Source organism: Choloepus didactylus, chromosome 2 (assembly GCF_015220235.1).
Source record: "Choloepus didactylus isolate mChoDid1 chromosome 2, mChoDid1.pri, whole genome shotgun sequence".
NCBI classification, from domain to species: domain Eukaryota; kingdom Metazoa; phylum Chordata; class Mammalia; order Pilosa; family Megalonychidae; genus Choloepus; species Choloepus didactylus.
Genome location: NC_051308.1, coordinates 27,668,690 through 27,691,618, shown reverse-complemented (window position 1 = coordinate 27,691,618; position 22,929 = coordinate 27,668,690). Strand labels below are relative to the sequence as shown.

The 22,929-nt window shown below is 40.5% G+C and overlaps 1 pseudogene; it reads right to left on the bottom strand.

Annotated features, from left to right (window-relative positions):
• Positions 1-13,575: 13,575 nt before the first annotated feature.
• LOC119511211 overlaps positions 13,576-22,929 on the bottom strand; it is a 161,004-nt pseudogene continuing 151,650 nt past the window's right edge.

The window sequence follows — 22,929 nt, the reverse complement described above, 5'->3', positions numbered from 1 at the left end:
AGGCTATTTCTTTCTTCACCCCTTCCTTTTTCTCCTTGCCTTTATTTTTCTCTCTCTCCCTCTACAAATTTTCCCTTGAGGTTTTCTTCCTAGTCAGACTTTAACCCTGAGTTTCTGTCATGATACATTACTGTATTATTGTCCTATACATTTATTTTTTTTTTAATCATCATTTTATTGAGATATATTCACATACCACGCAGTCATACAAAACAAATTGTACTTTCGATTGTTTACAGTACCATTACACAGTTGTACATTCATCACCTAAATCAATCCCTGACACCTTCATTAGCACACACACAAAAATAACAAGAATAATAATTAGAGTGAAAAAGAGCAATTGAAGTAAAAAAGAACACTGGGTACCTTTGTCTGTTTGTTTCCTTCCCCTACTTTTCTACACATCCATCCATAAACTAGACAAAGGGGAGTGTGGTCCTTATGGCTTTCCCAATCCCATTGTCACCCCTCATAAGCTACATTTTTATACAACTGTCTTCGAGATTCATGGGTTCTGGGTTGTAGTTTAATAGTTTCAGGTATCCACCACCAGCTACCCCAATTCTTTAGAACCTAAAAAAGGTTGTCTAAAGTGTGCGTAAGAGTGCCTACCAGAGTGATCTCTCGGCTCGTTTTGGAATCTCTCTGCCACTGAAGCTTATTTCATTTCCTTTCACATCCCCCTTTTGGTCAAGAAGATGTTCTCCATCCCACGATGCCGGGTCTACATTCCTCCCCGGGAGTCATATTCCACGTTGCCAGGGAGATTCACTTCCCTGGGTGTCTGATCCCACATAGGGGGAGGGCAGTGATTTCACCTTTCAAGTTGGCTTAGCCAGAGAGAGAGGGCCACATCTGAGCAACAAAGAGGCATTCAGGAGGAGACTCTTAGGCACAAATACAGGGAGGCCTAGCCTCTCCTTTGCAGCAACCGTCTTCCCAAGGGTAAAACTTATGGTAGAGGGCTCAACCCATCAAACCACCAGTCCCCTATGTCTGTGGTCATGTTAGCAACCATGGAGGTGGGGTAGGCGAATACCCCTGCATTCTCCACAGGCTCCTCAAGGGGGCACTACATCTTTTTTTTTTTTTTTTTCCTTGTTTGTCTTTTTTCTTTTTCTTTTTTTTTTTTTAACTTTCCCTTCTTTTTTTTTTTTTTTTTTTTTTTAATCATCATTTTATTGAGATATATTCACATACCACGCAGTCATACAAAACAAATTGTACTTTCGATTGTTTACAGTACCATTACATAGTTGTACATTCATCACCCAAATCAATCCCTGACACCTTCATTAGCACACACACAAAAATAACAAGAATAATAATTAGAGTGAAAAAGAGCAATTGAAGTAAAAAAGAACACTAGGTACATTTGTCTGTTTGTTTGCTTCCCCTACTTTTCTACACATCCATCCATAAACTAGACAAAGTGGAGTTTGGTCCTTATGGCATTCCCAATCCCACTGTCACCCCTCATAAGCTACATTTTTATACAACTGTCTTCGAGATTCATGGGTTCTGGGTTGTAGTTTAATAGTTTCAGGTATCCACCACCAGCTACCCCACTTCTTTAGAACCTAAAAAAGGTTGTCTAAAGTGTGCGTAAGAGTGCCCACCAGAGTGATCTCTCGGCTCGTTTTGGAATCTCTCTGCCACTGAAGCTTATTTCATTTCCTTTCACATCCCCCTTTTGGTCAAGAAGATGTTCTCCATCCCACGATGCCGGGTCTACATTCCTCCCCGGGAGTCATATTCCACGTTGCCAGGGAGATTCACTTCCCTGGGTGTCTGATCCCACGTAGGGGGGAGGGCAGTGATTTCACCTTTCAAGTTGGCTTAGCCAGAGAGAGAGGGCCACATCTGAGCAACAAAGAGGCATTCAGGAGGAGACTCTTAGGCACAAATACAGGGAGGCCTAGCCTCTCCTTTGCAGCAATCGTCTTCCCAAGGGTAAAACTTATGGTAGAGGGCTCAACCCATCAAACCACCAGTCCCCTATGTCTGTGGTCATGTTAGCAACCATGGAGGTGGGGTAGGCGAATACCCCTGCATTCTCCACAGGCTCCTCAAGTGGGCACTACATCTTTTTTTTTTTTTCCTTGTTTGTCTTTTTTCTTTTTTTTTTTTTTTTTAACTTTCCCTTCTTTTTTAAATCAACTGTATGAAAAAAAAGTTAAAAAGAAAACAAACATACAGTAAAAGAACATTTCAAAGAGACCATAACAAGGGAGTAAGAAAAAGACAACTAACCTAAGATAACTGCTTAACTTCCAACATGTTCCTACTTTACCCCAAGAAAGTTACATAATATAGCAACATTTCAGTGAACTTGTTCCTACTACATCCATCAGAAATTAACAGACCATAGTCATTTCTGGACATCCCCAGAACGTTAAATAGCTTATCTGTTCTTCTTGGATTATTGTTCCCCCTTCCTTAATTGCTCTCTACTGCTAGTTCCCCTACATTCTACATTATAAACCATTTGTTTTACATTTTTCAAAGTTCACATTAGTGGTAGCATATAATATTTCTCTTTTTGTGCCTGGCTTATTTCGCTCAGCATTATGTCTTCAAGGTTCATCCATGTTGTCATATGTTTCACGAGATCGTTCCTTCTTACTGCCGCGTAGTATTCCATCGTGTGTATATACCACATTTTATTTATCCACTCATCTGTTGAAGGACATTTGGGTTGTTTCCATCTCTTGGCAATTGTGAATAATGCTGCTATGAACATTGGTGTGCAGATATCTGTTCGTGTCACTGCCTTCCGATCTTCCGGGTATATACCGAGAAGTGCAATCGCTGGATCGAATGGTAGCTCTATATCTAGTTTTCTAAGAAACCGCCAGACTGACTTCCAGAGTGGCTGAACCATTATACAGTCCCACCAACAATGAATAAGAGTTCCAATTTCTCCACATCCCCTCCAGCATTTGTAGTTTTCTGTTTGTTTAATGGCAGCCATTCTAACCGGTGTTAGATGGTATCTCATTGTGGTCTTAATTTGCATCTCTCTAATAGCTAGTGAAGCTGAACATTTTTTCATGTGTTTCTTGGCCATTTGTATTTCCTCTTCAGAGAACTGTCTTTTCATATCTTTTGCCCATTTTATAATTGGGCTGTCTGTACTATTGTCATTGAGTTGTAGGATTTCTTTGTATATGCAAGATATCAGTCTTTTGTCAGATACATGGTTTCCAAAAATTTTTTCCCATTGAGTTGGCTGCCTCTTTACCTTTTTGAGAAATTCCTTTGAGGTGCAGAAACTTCTAAGCTTGAGGAGTTCCCATTTATCTATTTTCTCTTTTGTTGCTTGTGCTTTGGGTGTAAAGTCTAGGAAGTGGCCTCCTAATACAAGGTCTTGAAGATGTTTTCCTACATTATCTTCTAGGAGTTTTATGGTACTTTCTTTTATATTGAGATCTTTGGTCCATTTTGAGTTAATTTTTGTGTAGGGGGTGAGGTAGGGGTCCTCTTTCATTCTTTTGGATATGGATATCCAACTCTCCCAGCCCCATTTGTTGAAAAGACCATTATGGCTCAGTTCGGTGACTTTGGGGGCCTTATCAAAGATCAGTCGGCCATAGATCTGAGGGTCTATCTCTGAATTCTCAATTCGATTCCATTGATCTGTATGTCTATCTTTGTGCCAGTACCATGCTGTTTTGGCAACTGTGGCTTTATAATAAGCTTCAAAGTCAGGGAGTGTAAGTCCTCCCACTTCGTTTTTCTTTTTTAGAGTGTCTTTAGCAATTCGAGGCATCTTCCCTTTCCAAATAGATTTGATAACTAGCTTTTCCAAGTCTGCAAAGTAGGTTGTTGGAATTTTGATTGGGATTGCATTGAATCTGTAGATGAGTTTGGGTAGAATTGACATCTTAATGACATTTAGCCTTCCTATCCATGAACATGGAATATTTTTCCATCTTTTAAGGTCCCCTTCTATTTCTTTTAGTAGAGTTATGTAGTTTTCTTTGTATAGGTCTTTTACATCTTTGGTTAAGTTTATTCCTAGGTACTTGATTTTTTTAGTTGCTATTGAAAATGGTATCTTTTTCTTGAGTGTCTCTTCAGTTTGTTCATTTCTAGCATATAGAAACATTACTGACTTATGTGCATTAATCTTGTATCCCGCTACTTTGCTAAATTTGTTTATTAGCTCTAGTAGGTGTATCGTTGATTTCTCAGGGTTTTCTAGATATAAGATCATATCATCTGCAAACAATGACAGTTTTACTTCTTCTTTTCCAATTTGGATGCCTTTTATTTCTTTGTCTTGCCGGATTGCCCTGGCTAGCACTTCCAGCACAATGTTGAATAACAGTGGTGACAGCGGGCATCCTTGTCTTGTTCCTGATCTTAGAGGGAAGGCTTTCAGTCTCTCACCATTGAGTACTATGCTGGCTGTGGGTTTTTCATATATGCTCTTTATCATGTTGAGGAAGTTTCCTTCAATTCCTACCTTTTGAAGTGTTTTTATCAAAAAGGGATGTTGGATTTTGTCAAATGCTTTTCAGCATCTATTGAGATGATCAATTGATTTTTCCCTTTCGAGTTTTTAATGTGTTGTAATACATTGATTGTTTTTCTTATGTTGAACCATCCTTGCATGCCTGGAATGAACCCCACTTGGTCATGGTGTATGATTTTTTTAATGTGTCTTTGGATTCGATTTGTAAGTATTTTGTTGAGGATTTTTGCATCTATATTCATTAGGGAGATTGGCCGGTAGTTTTCCTTTTTTGTAGCATCTTTGCCTGGTTTTGGTATTAGATTGATGTTAGCTTCATAAAATGAGTTAGGTAGAGTTCCATTTTTTTCAATGTTTTGAAAGAGTTTGAGTAAGATTGGTGTCAGTTCTTTCTGGAAAGTTTGGTAGAATTCCCCTGTGAAGCCATCTGGCCCTGGGCATTTACTTGTGGGAAGATTTTTGATGACTGATTGGATCTCTTTGCTTGTGATGGGTTGGTTGAGGTCTTCTATTTCTTCTCTGGTCAGTCTAGGTTGTTCATGTATTTCCAGGAAATTGTCCATTTCTTCTACATTATCCAGCTTGTTGCCATACAGTTGTTCATAATATCCTCTTATAATTTTTTTAATTTCTTCAGGATCTGCAGTTATGTCACCTTTTTCATTCATTATTTTGTTTATATGGGTCTTCTCTCTTTTTGATTTTGTCAGTCTAGCTAGGGGCTTGTCAATCTTGTTGATCTTCTCAAAGAACCAAGTTTTGGTGATATTTATCCTCTCTATTGCTTTTTGGTCTCTATGTCATTTATTTCTGCTTTAATCCTTGTTATTTCTTTTCTTCTACTTGGTTTAGGATTGGTTTGCTGTTCATTTTCTAGCTTCTTCAGTTGATCCATTAGTTCTTTGATTTTGGCTCTTTCTTCCTTTTTAATATATGCGTTTAGTGCTATAAATTTCCCCCTTAGCACTGCTTTTGCTGCATCCCATAGATTTTGGTATGTTGTGTTCTCATTTTCATTCGTCTCTATATATTTAGCAATTTCTCTTCCTATTTCTTCTTTAACCCACTGATTGTTTAGGAGTGTGTTGTTTAACCTCCAGGGATTTGTGAATTTTCTAAGTCTCTGATGGTTATTGACTTCTAATTGTATTCCATTGTGGTCAGAGAATGTGCTTTGAATAATTTCAATCTTTTTAAATTTATTGAGGCTTGTTTTATGTCCCAGCATATGATCTATTCTGGAGAAAGTTCCGTGAGCACTAGAAAAGTATGTGTATCCTGGTGATTTGGGATGTAATGTCCTGTAGATGTCTGTTAAATCTAATTCATTTATCAGATTGTTTAGGTTTTCAATTTCCTTATTGGTCTTCTGTCTGGTTGATCTATCTATAGGAGAGAGTGATGTGTTGAAGTCTCCCACAATTATTGTGGAAACATCAATTGCTTCCTTTAGTTTTGCCAGTGTTTCTCTCATGTATTTTGTGGCACCTTGATTGGGTGCATAGACATTTACGATTGTTATTTCTTCTTGCTGAATTGCCCCTTTTATTAGTATGTAGTGGCCTTCTTTGTCTCTCAAAACATCCCTGCATTTGAAGTCTATTTTATCTGAGATTAATATTACTACACCTGCTTTCTTTTGGCTGTAGCTTGCATGAAATATTTTTTTCCATCCTTTCACTTTCAGTTTCTTTGTGTCCCTGTGTCTAAGATGAGTCTCTTGTATGCAACATATTGATGGTTCATTTTTTTTGATCCATTCTGCGAATTTATATCTTTTAATTGGGGAGTTTAATCCATTTACATTCAACGTTAAAACCGTGAAGACATTTCTTGAGTCGGCCATCTTATCCTTTGGATTATGTTTGCCATATTTTTCCCTCTCTCTATTAATATCCTTTATTGTACCCATACCGAATCTCTTTAGTACTGAACCTTTCTCCAAGTCTCTCTGTCCTGTCTTTGTTTCTCTGTCTGTAGGGCTCCCTTTAGTATCTCCAGTAGGGCAGGTCTCTTGTTAGCAAATTCTCTCAGCATTTCTTTGTCTGTGAAAAATTTAAGCTCTCCCTCAAATTTGAAGGAGAGCTTTGCTGGATAAGTTATTCTTGGCTGGAAATTCCTCTCACTCAGAATTTTAAATATATCGTGCCACTGCCTTCTTGCCTCCATGGTGGCTACTGAGTAGTCACTACTTAGTCTTATGCTGTTTCCTTTGTATGTGGTGAATTGCTTTTCTCTTGCTGCTTTCAGAACTTGCTCCTTCTCTTCTATGTTTGACAGTGTGATCAGTATATGTCTCGGAGTGGGTTTTTTTGGATTTATTCTATTTGGAGTTCGCTGAGCATTTATGATTTGTGTATTTATGTTGTTTAGAAGATTTGGGAAGTTTTCCCCAACAATTTCTTTGAATACTCTTCCTAGACCTTTACCCTTTTCTTCCCCTTCTGGGACACCAATGAGTCTTATATTCGGACGTTTCATATTATCTATCATATCCCTGAGGTCCATTTCGAGTTTTTCAATTTTTTTCCCCATTCTTTCTTTTATGCTTTCATTTTCCATTCTGTCATCTTCCAGGTCACTGATTCGTTGTTCAACTTCCTCTAGTCTTGTACTATGAGTGTCCAGAATCTTTTTAATTTGGTCAACAGTTTCTTTAATTTCCATAAGATCATCCATTTTTTTATTTAGTCTTGCAATGTCTTCTTTATGCTCTTCTAGGGTCTTCTTGATTTCCTTCATATCCCGTACTATGGTCTCATTGTTCATCTTTAGTTCTTTGAGTAGCTGCTCTAGGTGGTGTGTCTCTTCTGGTATTTTGATTTGGGTGCTTGGGCTTGGGTTATCCATATCGTCTGGTTTTTTCATATGCTTTATAATTTTCTGTTGTTTTTGGCCTCGTGGCATTTGCTGAACTTGATAGGGTTCTTTTAGGGTTTGTAGACCTATTGAAGTCCTTATCTCTAATTTATCAGATCCACAGCTTCGTGGAGTACACTTTCTCTAACTAACCAGCAGGTGGCGTCCACGAGCCACCTGTTCTCCACAAGCCAGTTCTCCCCTGCTTAGCCTTTTTGGTGAGTGGGGGAGTGAGTCTTGTGGGGCCCAATTGGTGTACCAAGCTTGCATGTGTAGTTGATGTTGCCTGCCCTGTATGTGGGGCGTGTTTCTGGGCAGTCGGGGAGGGGGGGTGGCCCTAACAATCAAATCTCCCTGATGATCCTAGAGTTTTAAAGCTGCTGCAATAGTCTAATCCTTCAGTTCAGTCGTGCCACAGTTTGTCTCTGCCACTGACCCACAAGTCTTTGGTATTGGCGTATGGCTCCTGAGACTTGCAAGTGGGCCCCTCTTCCAGGCTGTGCACCCCGGGTCCTCTGTTGAGGGATGACTGTGCTATGTCACAGGTGAGTGCCGTCCCCCCAGGGCAGTTCTGGGCTGCTGGGCTGTGTAGGGAGGCTCCCAGTCTGCTCAAATGATGGCTGAATGGGGCTTTGTTAATTCACACTGCTCCACCTTCCCAGCTCTGGGACATTCAGCTGAGGTTGCAGGGAAGGCTAATGTCCACGCCCAGTTTTGTGGTGTGTGCCTGTTATTTGAAGCACTTCCGTCACACTGGGTTGTCTGGGGCAGCTCTGGGCTATGGGGCTGGCGATGGGCAGGAGTGTTTCCTGTCCACCAGGATGGTGGCTGTGAGCGGACACCCCCCTTTTCTTGGGAAGTTGTGTTGTTTAGTGAATTTTCTCAGCCACTGGATTATTGCCTTTTGTCTCAGAGCTCTCTTAGTTCTGCTCTTGACTTGACGTGCCCAAATTGCAATTCTTTGAAGCTTTCTGTATTGGGCTTCTTAGAGTAATTGTTTTAGAAAAAGAAAAAAGGATTTAAAAAAAAAAAACAAAAAAAAAAAACGGCCCTCCTCAGAGATCTAATGGGTTATTGAAATGCTAATAGACAAAGCAACCAGGGCCATTAAGGAAAGGTCCACAGGGCAGAGAGATCAGCTTTGCTTCGGGATTTGCATATGCGCCTCAAGGCCTGAGCTCCGCCCTTCCCCTTTCTGTGTTCACCAGAACTCCAAAAATCCTCTGCTTTTATTTTGGAGTTTTTCGTGTTGTTTTTTTTTCTATGCCTGTCTCCTCTCTGCTGGGCTGGCTGCTCTCAGAGTCTCTGGTGTCTGGTCTCAGTCTATCTATGGTTGGAGTTTGAATCAGTAGAATGAGTTTCCGATAAGAGCAGGCACTGCAGTTCTCCCTTCTCCTTCCCGGAGCTGACAGCCCCTCCTCCCCCGGGACTGAGCCTGGCAGGGAGGGGCGCGGGTCCCCTGGCCACAAAAACTTACAGATTTCGCTGATCTCAGCAGTTCCACGTTTTCATGAGTGTTGTATGAAGTATGCCCAAAGACAGATTGCTCTGTGGTGTCCAGTCCACGCAGTTCCTGGCTTTTTACCTACTTTCCTGGAGGAGTAACTAAAACTTACAGCTCACCAGTCTGCCATCTTGCCCCGCCTCCCCGGTCCTATACATTTATAATCAGTGGAGTTCAAAGGGAGTCACAGAGGAGTCACAAAAAGGTCAGAGAGAGCTCCACCGTTAATTGACTCAGTGGACTGAAGCAACATAAATAACTCATTTGCAAATGAGTGGTTGGAACAGAAGGTGTCCGAAGTTCCTTTTTTGCACAAATGTTCAATGCGTCTATGAACTGCACACATTTTTTGTTTCAAGGCAATTTTACTGAGATGTAGTCACATACCATACAATCCATCCAAAGTGTAAAATCGGTGTCTTTTAGTATAATCACAGAGTTGTGCATTCATCACCAGAATCAATTTTAGAACATTTTCATTACTCCAAAAAGGAAAACCCTATACCTCTTAGCAGTTACCTCTCAATCCCTTTATCCTTCCCCAGCCCTACAAAACACTAATCTAATTCTGTCTTTAGATATTTATGTATATTTGAGGAATACTAAAATACTACTATAAACTATAGTCCATAATTTGCATTAGGTATATTTTTCCCATATACCACCCTGTTATGAACACCTTGTAATAGTGACATATATTTGTTCTAGTTCATGAAAGAGCATTCTTCTATTTATACTGCTCACCACAGACATAGCCCACCACAGGGTTCACTGTGTTATATAATCCCATGTTTTATCCTCTGGTTTTCCTTCTAGTAACATACACGATCTAAAACTACCCCTTTATTCTGCATTCACACACATAGTTCAGTGCTGCTGCACATACCTCTATGCATAATGGGAGATAATGGGTGTCCCTGTTCTAGGGTGCTTTGAAGGATGACATAAATGCCTTCAGTCAATAATCTGTCTTGGACTTGGAGTTGCCTCCCCTGGAACAGGGTAATGATGTTCCTAAATCACCACAGCCTCATTCGAGAGCCACGTTTAGCTTATGAGGGTTGGGCTCTTACCCCTGCAGTCTCTGATTTATCTTTCCTCTGGCATTGCTTTACTTTCCTTTACCTTTAATATAGAAGTCTAAAGGGACAGATGCTCGATAAATGAAGAAGAGCTCAGTCTGAGAATGACCCTCCCCTTCTGAACATCTCCTCTCTGGAGATTAGTTAGCCTCTATAAATTCCATCAATATGTAATGAACACTACTCTTAAGTACTAGGGACTAAAAGATGAGTAATTCACACCCTCAAGTAGCTTACATTCTAGTTGGTCAACATTTGCATATAACTGAATAACTAGAAGGAAATCAGAATTAAACCTTAATTGGAATATAAGGAATGTACTATATGGATTAAGAAGAGGGAGATTTTAGGGTTGAGAATTCACAGTATTCTTAAACCACTCACCTACTTTGTGGCTATAAAAGCATTGAGAACTGTTGGAGGAGGGGAGAGAATTTTGGGAGCGAGCTATTGGACCGTGTCACCACTCCCATCTTCAAAGAAGGTTGAGATGGTGCTTTCTCCTCCAAGCTGTGAGCTTTATCCGTGCCCCAGTAGTATGAAGGACCAGTGAATAGTGCCTGAGAAGTCCAGAGGGGCAAAAACTGAGGCAAGCTGGCTTCTCTGCAGCTGCAGAGAAAAAGAAATTGTGTGACTACAACTTGAATTACTGATTTTTTGGGGCAGAGTTTTCCATGGGCCAGGTGTGGGTCATGCAAGGGAGATTCAGCATGAGGTTTTCTTATATCTTGTTAAAGATACCCTATTGAAGAAAAATTTGGATGTGCTGGATGTTTAGGGGTAGAGAAGTAGTAGTTCCTAAATTTTTTGGTGTCAGAACAGACCCCTTTAAACCTTTAAAAACAGTTGAGGACCTCAAAGAGCTTTTTAAAATATGGGTTATAGCTATCAATATTTACAGTACTATAAATTAAATTTGAAAAAAATAAAAATGTTAATTTATTCATTAAAAATAGTAATAAACTTGAATTTAACATAAATAACACTTTTAAAAGAAAAAATAACAAATTTTCCAAAACCAAAAAGTAGTTCAGTGAAAAAAGTGACATAGTTTTATATTTTTGCAAATCTCTTTAATGCCTGGCTTAATAGATGATAGCTGGATTCTCATATCTGCTCCTGCATTCAAACTCTTGCGATACATTGTATAGGAAGTAAATCTGGCCTCACACAGGTATATAGTTTGAAAAGGGAAGAGTATTTTAATAGACTTTTCAGATAATTGTGGAATATGGCAGGCAGCCTCTGGAAAACACTGTACACTTGTGAGAGAAAGAAAGTAAACAAAAGCACATCATAGTGTTATTATTAAAATAATTTTGACCTTGCAGGCTCCCTGGACCATGCTTTCAGAAGAGTTGGGCTAGAGGAAGTGGTAACCCACCAGCCAGAAGACATACGAATTTGTTCTCCCTTGAGAGTCTGTCAGTAATGATGGAGGCTCTGAAGACACATCCACCAAGTCCACAATGGGCCATCCAACTAGGAAATTTCCTATTCCCCTTACCTCTTCTCTCTCCTCGAGCTACAACCTTGGTGGGGTTGAAAACGGGGGTTATCAGGATGAGGGAGGAGGGATAGGAGAAGGGCAGTGAAGCATCCAATCCCACACTCCTCCTCAAGGGCTCCCTTCCTGCAGACAGCAGCAGCTGGGGGAGGGGAAGGTAGGAACTTTAAGACTGACATTTTCAATATAACATTTTAGTTTATCTCCAGAGGATCTTTTGCTACTGAAAATGATCAGATGAAGCGTGGAGCCTGCCGAAATTTTCATTCAGAGGTGGGAGAAGAAAAAGACACGCACAGAATAAATTTAAAGGCATGGTGAGTGGAAAATAAAAATAAACTTATTTATATAAAATAAATAAATAAAAATCAGCACATTGGTTAAACACACATCAAACAAATAAATGCACAAGAAATTGTATGATTTCTTTGATGGAAAATGATGAGGAGCTTTAGAGATAAATAATTATGGTACTTAATTCAGTCTTGGGAAGAGGATCTTGGTTGGAGACAGGGCTGAAAAGAGAATTGGGGTCATATTGGAGAAGGGTTTGGCTGCCAATTTGAGATGCTTGCACTCAACTTATTAGGTGGTGAGGAATGACTAAAGCTATTTGAGTGGCAATCTGCTTTAGATAGAGTTTCTTTTCTTTGCATGAATAGTAGCGGCCATTGATAACCAAAGGGGTCTATCAAGGCAGCATATTAACAAAGCTTTTATCTTTTTCTCCAGGGGTATTTCTTCCATTTACCATATATAAAATTCGTCTCTCTACCCTCCCTTGAGATATTGGGGCTCACTCTTTCCAACTCTGTCCAGGCAAACCTTCCACCAGAAGGATATAAAAAATGAAGGAAAATCCTTCTTCTGCTGCCCTAAAACCTGGGAGAGGCAGCTTGTAACCACACTGGCAGATTTTTGCTTTTTTCTTTTCATTTCACATCTGTGAAAACACCCTCTCCATGTCTGTTTTGCCCCTCTCTACCTACCTTTTTTTTTTTTCCTCCACCTGCAGTAGCCTCCCAAATCCCAGGAGTCTGGAGGGCTTTGAAGCCTCAATAGAGCTGCTTTAGGGACTAACAGATCAGAGGAGAAAACAAAAAAACAAAACAGGTCCAGTAGCATTGACTACACAGAGCCTAGAAAATTAGAGGCTTGTTAGGGAAGCAGGCCCTGGAGTGCATCGTGCTTCTCCCAGCACCACACTTGAGGAAAGAAGCCCTGGTTAAAGCCATCCACGGTAAACAAGGCTTATGTGAGGAAATCAGTCCTGCCTCACACGCAGGGACAAGCTCATATGCAAAGTGCTGCATCTGAAAATCACCTGAAGAGCTCAGCTTCTCACAAAGAGAAAACTTCCTTTTTGAGCCAGCTTATTTGTACAGAACAGGGGCAGAAGGGTTTGCTAATGTCTATTACTTTCTATACCAGGTGCTTTATGTAAATCTTTTTATTTAATCCTCAGAAAACACTGGAAGCTAAGCTTTTGTAACTGTGATGCAGAAAGTAAAGCACTTGCCCCAGCCATTTATGAGACAGCTAGATTCAAAGACAGTCACTTTGTGCCAAAGGCTGTTCTTTGCATCATGTAACACTTCCTTTACTTTGCAACTTGCTAACATATGGCCCAAATGCACAATATTTTCCAGTGCTTTTTTTGTCAGTCATTTTAGTTCCCGTAAGAAAGAACTACTCAAAGCACGAACAAGAGAATCTATTCAAAGGTTTTTTTTTTTTTTTCCTTAATATTTCTGGAATGGCAATTTTTATTTAATTTTACAAACCTGAAGTAAAAAGCATAGGCAGTAACTTTTACTAGTCCTTAAAAAACATTTCTACCAATTCACTGGTAATCAATATACTAAACAGAGTTGGAAAGCATTTTACTGAAAGCAAAATATTTAGAGAAAATAGATATTTATACAAAATTATAAAATGCTTATAAAGTGCTTCCAGTGCACTTAAAGCACAAACTCATTTTAACTTACACAGCCAGTTAAAGACTTAAAAAATTTTAAGGGGAAATTGAAATATGCAAAAATGTATAAACATTCTACAAAAGATGGCCATTCTTTTCCTGAGTGTAATAAAGCTATGAAATGTAAGGTGACCCAGGAAGGTAGAGGTTTGGGAATTCTTTTCAAAGGCATTTCCTTTCTACACACTGCTTCCCTCCTTCTTCATATTCTTGAGTAGAAATCCACATCTATTGAAATGTACCCAAAGAAGCTAAAATGGAGCCACCAATCCATGAACTAAACCTTCGTTCAACTGTTGTATTACTTGTATGTTTCAACCGCATACGGGGTGGGGGAGGTAGTTTTTTAAGAGAGCTCTCTGTTCAACCTGTCAGTAAAGCTCTATTAGCGCGTTTCCTCCTGCCACTATCACACTGCCATAGAGACCTGGTCTGATACCAATATCACAAAACCAACACTTGTGGTGACAACGTGACTGACTCCTAGCATTGTATTTCCTGATAAACCCTTTTATATTGGAAGGGTCAAATAATCCTTCAGGAATCCTTAGCTGTTCTGCACCAAAATCACAGTTATAGCTACTGGAAAATTCATAGTGAACAGTTAGCATCTGTGCAGCTACTAGTTCATCATAAGTTGAAATCTGATACTTGCAGTTCTAAAGCTTGAAAATCCTGGATAACACAATTACACATATAATTGTGCCATGACCTTGTAACCTGTGGCAACTTCTCTTTTCTTTTCCAGTTTACTGGAGTTCCTTCATGAACAGCTTCTTTTGATGCAGTCATATATGGAGGGATCAATTCTATATTCATTTCTTGGAAGAGTTCTCCACACTTCATAATAAAGTCTCCAGTAAGAGGGTATTTCACAATGCCTTGTTGAAGGACATAGCCATCATGGACTGGAATTGCAGTGGTATGAGTGACTCCACTGTCCAAAATCAACCCAGTAGAATGACAATGAGCGCACCTTCACTGAAAAAAAGGCCGGTAGCATCTGGAATACCTCTGTCAGCTGGGAAGGCATGTGTGTTGCGTCTATTGGGCCTTTGCTCCTGGGTTGTGTTTCAAAATGGTTTTCTCCAAAATGTCTCTCTCTCAGCTCCTCTGCATCCTTGCTTGTTCTCCCAGGGCATTTCTCTCTAAGCATCTGGGAGTCCTCTCTTAGCTTCTCTGGGGCAAACTCTGGTCTTCATCTCTTAGCTTAGCATTTCCAAACATCCGTCTTTCTGCATCTCCCAGCATCTCCAAGCATCTGGGTCTGTGTTGGCTCTTAGCTTCTCTTGTGACCAAACTCTGGATTATATATCTTAGCTTCTCTCCAAAATGTTCAGCTTGTCAGCTTCTCTCTCAAAGTTTTTCTTAAAGTTTATTACTATGCTGTTGCGGATGCTGCTTTTTATGTTTGTTTTAAATTTGGAAGGTAGTAGAGGATGAAAAGCTGGGGGATATTTTTGTAAATTCATCTGAAAGGTTTTTTTTTTTCTTTCAAGAAGAGATATTTGTGTCTAGATGTAGAAACATCTTTTCTTCTTTCTTCCTTTTCTTCCCTTCCCATTCAGTTCCTTTTCATTTTCTTTCTTTCTTTTGATTTCTCTAAAATGTTTTATTTATATTGAAAAGTTGGAAAAAAAAATACAGGAAAGTACAGATAATAATATAATGAATACCCAGGTATCCACAAATTCTCCTCTGTATATTAAAAAAAGTTATCCCTAAAGGCATTTTTCACATGCCATCTCCCAATTGTCATCCAAAAGATAAATCATTCCTTACAACAGCTGTGATTAAGACCTCATTTTAGCTCCTTCTCTGGCAGATTCTTTGTTTCTAATAAAAGCTCTTCTTGCATTTTCAATTTCCCCTCTTTCCATCCGCTTACTTTCCTTTCATTCTGAAACATAGGAAAACCCTTTGGTAGCCATCTTCATAGGGTTGTTAATGAGCTAGAAGAGATGTCATTTTGAGCTTCTATGTATTTTTAGAATAAGAGACTGTCTTACTCTTTTCGTACATACACAGGACTCACAAATACCACTCCAGGATTCACTGAAGGATAGAAACTGGGGCATATTTTCTAATTTAATAATGATAATAAAAAAAGATTCAGTGCCATTCTTAAACATTATAATTAAAGTGTGAAGAATAATTAACTGATTATGAAATGTTAAAGCAGAACTAGGTCTTCGCATTATCAATCAGTGAGCAAATGCAAAGAATATAGTTATTCCCTACATCACCATACGTTTATTTACTTATTTTTGTCATCATGGCTAAATTTTTATTATTTTATATGATGTTAAAGAATAGTAAGAATAAATATGTCCTAACTCTACCATTCATTAGCCATGCAACTGTGGCCAACTTATTTCACCACAGAAAGCCTTACATTCCTCATTTACTCCCCATGAAATGACTCATGCACAAGGCTTAGAACAGTGCCTGGTTCATAATAGGTGCTCCATAAATAAATGCTACTGCTTCTGTTACTGATTATGATGATTTTAGCAATTGTTAGAATGAGGTTTAACAGTGGCCCTTCCACCATCCTGCCTGGAAGGTCTGTCACCACAGATCACACAGCAGCACTGCAGTTCAAAGCAGCTTGGCTCATAGTACTGGTTGGAGACAGGAAACTGCTCTGTCCAGGTACCCATCCAAGCAAGGATTTGTCCCAGCTGTGAAGAGTGTGGTTAGCAAACAGCCTCCTGCTATTAGCTCCTTCTGGGTCAGCCTCTGCTGCAGAGACCTGCCTTGCCTGAGATTACTCCCTTCCCTGGGCAGCCAGCATTTGATGACTATTCAGTCCTGGCAATATAAAGATCTAGTCATTGTGACCCAACATGGGACTATTCTGGTGGGCATCACTGGCTCCAGAGATCCCTTTGGGTTGGCTGAGGCCCCACTGGACCTTCATTGGAGTTCAACTTCTCATTTTGCCCATTTCTGCTTTCTTCCCCTTCCTTCCACGTGTATTGATCCTTAATACACATTTTGTACCCCAAACGCCACCAAAGCATCTTATTCTGGAGTTACCATTCTGCAACATTTGGTATGAAATGTAGTCCTTTAGCAAGCAATAAGATGGGATTTTGAACCAGATAGCTTACCACCATACTGGTAATGAGGTCCCCATCTTGGATGGCAGGTAAAGCACAGAGAGTCTCCAGGATGCAATGCTGATACAATTGCTGAAACTTGCACTGCTGATAAACTGAGAGGGTGTACCAGGGAAAGATAATGCTGTGGTGGGCACGATGTATATCAGGCATTTGAGGTATATGGAGGAAATATTAGTTAAAAGGATAATATTATGAGATGACCATTGCTGATTACTGATGTGCTCCAGAAGGATTATGAACAGCTGAGGGAGGGTAACGGGAACTTCAAATCTAGATATGACATCCAGAGACTTTTTGGTTGCATGTAAAGAAGACTTTCTTTCCTGCTGCAGTGGGGTATAAGAATATAGAAGACCAAGTCCAGGGCTAAATAGTCAGAGTAGCTGAACTTCAAAGGTTATTAAATACCTAACCTAGGTAGGTCTGGTATGTCTAGGACAGGGTCCTGGGTGATAAAACATGGTGTCCCTAGGGGCAAAATAGATGAACAAGATAGTACTCAGCTTTCACCAAGGATAGATAACCGTAAGACTGTGTGTTTTCACCCCAATAAAGTGTCATGGTCTTTTGCCCTGTTTCTGGAACCGAGTTGGCTTTTGTTCTGAGAGCTCATTGACTGATGAGGTAGCCAGGTCCCCAGGAGGAAGTACCCTGCACTACCATGGATATTATACATACTGATTCTTCCTTCCTTTCCAAAGGGACCTATGATCATTTGCTTGAGTAACTGTACACTGGGGGAAAGGGAATACCCAGATATTTTGAGGGCTGTTAGACACAATGTTTAATTTGACATCGATACCAAGAGACTTGAAGTGTCATCATACCCACCCATCCCAATAGAGTGAGCGTATATTGGATCAGTTTGAATAGATGGAGTCCTGGCCAAGGCCCAGCTTACAGTGTGTCCACAGACTCCACAGATTCATTTGGTGATTATTGTGCCAGTCCCTAAATGTCTAAGTGAAATTGGTATACTTGGCACCTGGCATGTCCTCCACATTGCATTGTTGGTCCTGGAGGTAAGTGCTGTCTTAGGGAAGAAGGCCAAATGGAGGCCTTTGAAACTACTGTCCCTGACTAAGATGGTAAATAGAAAATTATATCACATTCTGCAGGGAATGGCAGAGATTAGTACTGACCTTAAGGATGCAAAGGAGGCATGGGTGGTGGTCCTATGTATCTTTGTTTAATTCATCAGTCTGGCCCCTGTAGAAACTGAATGGATCCTGCAAGCTCAACCATATCATAGCCTCAATTCCTGCTGCCATTCTACCTGTGATATCTTTGCTACAAATACAGCCCCAGAACATCATCCATGGCTATTGATATGGCTAGTGCATTCCTTTTTATCCCAGTTGGAAAAGAGGATCAGAAACCATTTCAAATCAAATAGAATGAACAATATATATATTTGCAATTTGTACCAGGGCTACGTTAACTCTCCTGCCCTATGTCAGTATAGTCCAAAGAGATCTTGATTATCTGGACATCCATTACATCAATAAAAAAAATTATATTGATCAATCTGAATGAGCAAGAGGTGGTTAGTAACTGGAAACTATGGGAACATACATATACTCTACAGGATGGAAAGATATCTTCTGAAGATTCAGAGGATGGTCACATTTGTTAAATTTTTAGGCATTCAGGCGACACAGGTATGCTGAGAAATCCCCTCCAAACTAAAAGGCAAATAATTGAATATTGCATTTGCTATCAAGAAGTGAGCACTATGCCACGTGGACCTTTTTGTGCTCTGAAGACAGCATTCTCCATACTGCTCTGGGTGATACTAAAGCTGACAGCCTTCAGGAGAAAAGACCTCTCAGCAGGTCCAGGCTATAATGCAAGCAGTCCTGACAGTGGGGCCATAGAAGTGCAAGGAGTGGAAAAAGATGCTGCTTGGAATTTGTGGCAAGTGTCAACAGCAGAAAAGCAATGTAGGCCCTTTGAGTTCTGGAGCAAGACTGTGCCATCTGAAGCAGAGAATTATATACCTTTGGAAAACAATTCCTGGTATGCTGCTGGGCCCTGGGAGAGACAGACAGACCAGTAAAGACCCTGACCATGGACACCAAATGATCATAATGATCTGGATCCTCCCAGACCCATCAAGTCATAAGGTCATGTGGGCATAGCAACAGTCTCTTCTAAGATAAAGGTGGTACATCTGGAATCAACCATAAGCAGGACCAGAGGGCACAAACAAGCTGCATGAACAGTAACCCAGACCCCATGCATCCACCACTGTTGTACCAGCTCCTCTCCCTTGACTAGTATCTATGAATGGTTGGGGAATCTCTTATGACCAGCTGCAAGAAGAGGGAAAGGCCTAGTACTTAGGCACATGCCAAAATAACCAGCAGTGGTCTTACAGTATCCCTCAAAGGTGAGCTTGAAAGACAGTGGTGAGAGAAAATTCTAAAGGGCAGAGTTTCAAATAGTGAACCTTTATGTGAGAAGGAAAGTAGCTCAAAGTTAGGATATATATAGGAAGCCAATGCTTGTACTTCAGTGTTTCTACTCTAACATAGCTCTTCCAGACACTTCTTTTTTGATTTTGGTGAGTTGGCTCTTTTGATGTCTAGAGATAGTCCTCTTCCCCAGTGACTGGTGGCCATGCACTGTGGGGAATAGGTTTCTCTTCTCCTGCCCTGGGCTGACCAGGCTGTGGTCAGCCAGTAAGGAAGGATGGCTGCAGCTACCATCATGCCCTCCTTGTCCTCGCTGTAGAAATGATTCCGAGGGTCTTCCACATTCTTGTGAAGCAGATGTTGTTTCCAGAGGGACTGCTTTTATTTCAAGGATAATTGCTTTTCTGAAGAGAAATTTATGAGCTTAATGGTGTGATGAAACCAAAGATGAGGAACCAAAACATGGTTCTCTTTTTGCTGTAGTGCCTAGAAAAATAATTTGTTCAGCCGTAGCCTCAAGTAGCACTAACACTTTCCTTTCCTTTCCTTTCCTGTGGATTCTTTATTTGCTCTGGGTTTAAGTGTCCTATTGTGCCTTTGTGCTATGTGCTAAAACTCTGAGCTGGCCTTAGGTCCTTCTGGAAGCACATAGTATATAAATCTTTAAATAAATAAAGGTAAGCCATCTTCCATCTTCCCTCTTCCTACCTCCAAAATAGAAAATACAATGGGTTATTTTAGAGATAAGAAAACTGAAATGTTTTGAGGAAAGAAAGTGACCAAATTGAAGATAAACGCTAGGCCTTCCACAGAACTAGAGCACTGATTATAGAGTATACACAGACTCTTGGCACTGAAAGCGAGAGATTCAAACATAGGGTCTTTTGCCAGTTTTGCCTCTGGGAAAAAGAGGATCTGCTATTTCCATCTGACATAAAAGGATCATCATGTCTCCCCCTCTGTTTTTTTAGCTTGGTGAAGCAAAAGACCTATCAATGCATGTACTTTGCAGTTACCTCAGGGTCTTTGACATCTAAATCTTTGAAAAAGGGATATTTTTTGGCTAATTATCCTCTTTGGCACAAATAGGAATTATATTGATACATCCGTTTTCTTTGGTGAAAGATTTTCTTTTTTAGGCATATAATTTTCAAAGGAAATGGTAACTTGCATTTTGCTTCCTTGGACTGTTAATATGTTTAGATGGATAACCAGTGTTAAGGGGCCATCATTTCAGGGTTCCCTGTTTGGGTCGGGAGCATATGTTCCAGGGTTTCCCTGTTCTGTTCCATGGTCATAGAGTTCACTTATAGTCCTAAGTGACCACCTTATAAATGACAAGGTGTGGAGTAGGGGGAAGAAATTTCCAGTTTTCTGCATATGTGAACAGAGCATGAGAATGGTCTTTCAAAGACTGAAGGTGTTAATTGCTGGAAGCAAAAGCACATTGAAGCTGGAGGAGGAAGGGTGCACGAAAACAGTAAAAAGGGGAGCAAGGGGGATCTGAGTGGAGCACTGACATCCTCCATGTATTAGTTATGGTTCTCTAGGGAAACAGAATCAATGAGAGATATCTATGAATATAAGATTTATAAAAGTGTTTCATGCAACTGTGGGTATGCACGAGTCCAAATTCTGTAGGGCAGGCAGCAAACTGGCAACTCCAATGAAGATATTCGATGAACTCCTCAGGAAACGAACTGGCAACTTCGACAAACTCCTCAGGAAACGCTTTGCTGGTCAGCTGAAGAAGAAGTGAAAGTCCTCTATCTATCGCTCTTAAAAGTCTTCAACTGATTGATTGGATTAAATCCAGCAACTGCATTCTCTGATTGTGGAAGACATGCCTTTCATTGACATCATCAGTCACAGCTGCAGCCAATTGACAGATGATTTAATAAACCAGCCTGTTGGTTTATTAACCAGCCACAAACATCCTCGCAGCAACAGCTCAGCCAGTGCTTGCTTGAATAGACAGCTGGGTACCATCACCTGGCCAAATTGACACATGAACCTAACCATCACAGTCTATCACTGCTCACCTCTTGTACTGTCAGATACAGTTACTTGTCAATAGGAATTCATTCCATCTTGTCATAGATTCTTTAAGAAGGCATTTGGACCTAATTTTTGGAGAAAATTTTGTAAGTGAGGGGTTAGTGGGACAAGCTGCTGCAATTTATCTTACTGCTACAGTTTTTCCCAGTGTTGTAACTGATAGTTAGAATTTCCCTTGTCTACCACCTGTTCCAGATTCTCCCCACCAGGGCTAGCAACTGGAACTGGTCTAGGTAGCTTGTCTCATGAGGTGATACACACCCTTGTCCCTGATGGATCTGAGCCCCTTGTTACCATAGCCTAGTCAGGCCATGGTTGCTTTAATTGCTTGTTAAAACAGTTAAAATTGGGCATGAGAATATGAAAATACGTTCTATTGCATACCCTGAGTTCCAAAAATATTCCTCTCTGCTCCATTATGTAGCAGCAACCCTAAATCCACAAGATCATCATGGTCTTTTACCCCTGCCAATATCATAACTTCTTTGCCTGCAGGTCTAAAAACATAAAATGACCAGACTGCGGCCAAAGATTTAAGTGTAGAGGGACTCTTGTGACACATGTGGGTGTTTCTCTTCTGGGAACAAGTATTCTAGACCTTCAGAACCCGAAGTTTTGGGGACAGGAAGCACATATTCCTTCAGTGAGTTACTGGAATGATGATGAGTAGGGCCATTTCTACTTCATCCCTTGTTTGCCAGACCCATGTATTCTACATAGTGATATATGAGGACCACTTGGTTCAAGGCATGCTTGCATCCTGAAGGGCAGTGCCTCAGTGTTGCAGTATATTATCTCCAGACTAGTGCCTCAGCTGTACTTTCAAGAGACTGTTCCATCACTCTATCAGACTGGCACCTTCTGTGCAGTGCAGTAAATTGTTGTGTCCAAAATGTTTTAGGACCATTGTATACGTGACAAGTGCCTATTGCTGCATGCCCTTTGCTGAAAAATGGGTCCCTTGGTTTGATGTGATGCTGTTTGGGTAATGACATTCTGGTAATCAGACATTGTGAGCCTCTGTATGGTACTACACAAAGTAAGTTCCAAGGCAGTAAGAGCAGGAATGGCAAACCTGTATCTGGAATATGTCTCAATTCCAGTGTGGACAAATTGTTGTCTTTTCTAGGGTTTAAGGGGTCCCATGAAGTCAACTTGCTACCAAGTGACTGGTTGGTCTTCTCAAGTGATTGTACCATGTTAGTGTTGATTGGTGTGGCTACAGGTTGGATATGCAATATTGGCAATAGCTATCTCAGCTTTGTTGGGAGGGAACCTTTGGTGTTGGGCCAGTGCATAACATCCATCTGTAACACTGACTACTCTATTCATTGTCCGATTTTGCAAGTCCTGGAGTAGCCAAAGACTGAGACTGACTGACATTTACAGGATGAGTCAACCTGTCCACCTGGTTATTTAGTGTTTCTTCTGCAGTGGGTATCTCTGGTAGGCATTTATGTGCAGTAAAAGAGCTTCAAACTTTGTGCTGACTTCCGTTCACAGGTTTCTTTCCCAGACCTCCTTGCATCTGATCTTGAAATCTTGCTCCTTACAGACCTCTGACAAATCAGTTAAGCATTTCACCAGTGGCAGTAATCTGAATCAGTCCTTTCTTTCTTTCAGCAGAAATGATCGCCAGGTGCATCTTCTGAAACTCTGCCTATCGTTATTTTACTGAGTCACCCTTGAATGGAATTGTAGTGCAGTAGCAGTCAGTTTAAGACTCACACCAACACAGTGAACTGACCCTTGCTTCTAGATATCATCTCTTGGTTCTCTGTTGGCCACCTCCCTCCATAGCCCTCAGCCTAGTCCAGTCCTAAGCCCAGCCCCCTCCCAGAACCTCTGCCAGAGTTCACAACTGTTTTAGCTTTCTAGGCTGCTTAAAGCAGATACCATGAAATGGTTTGGCT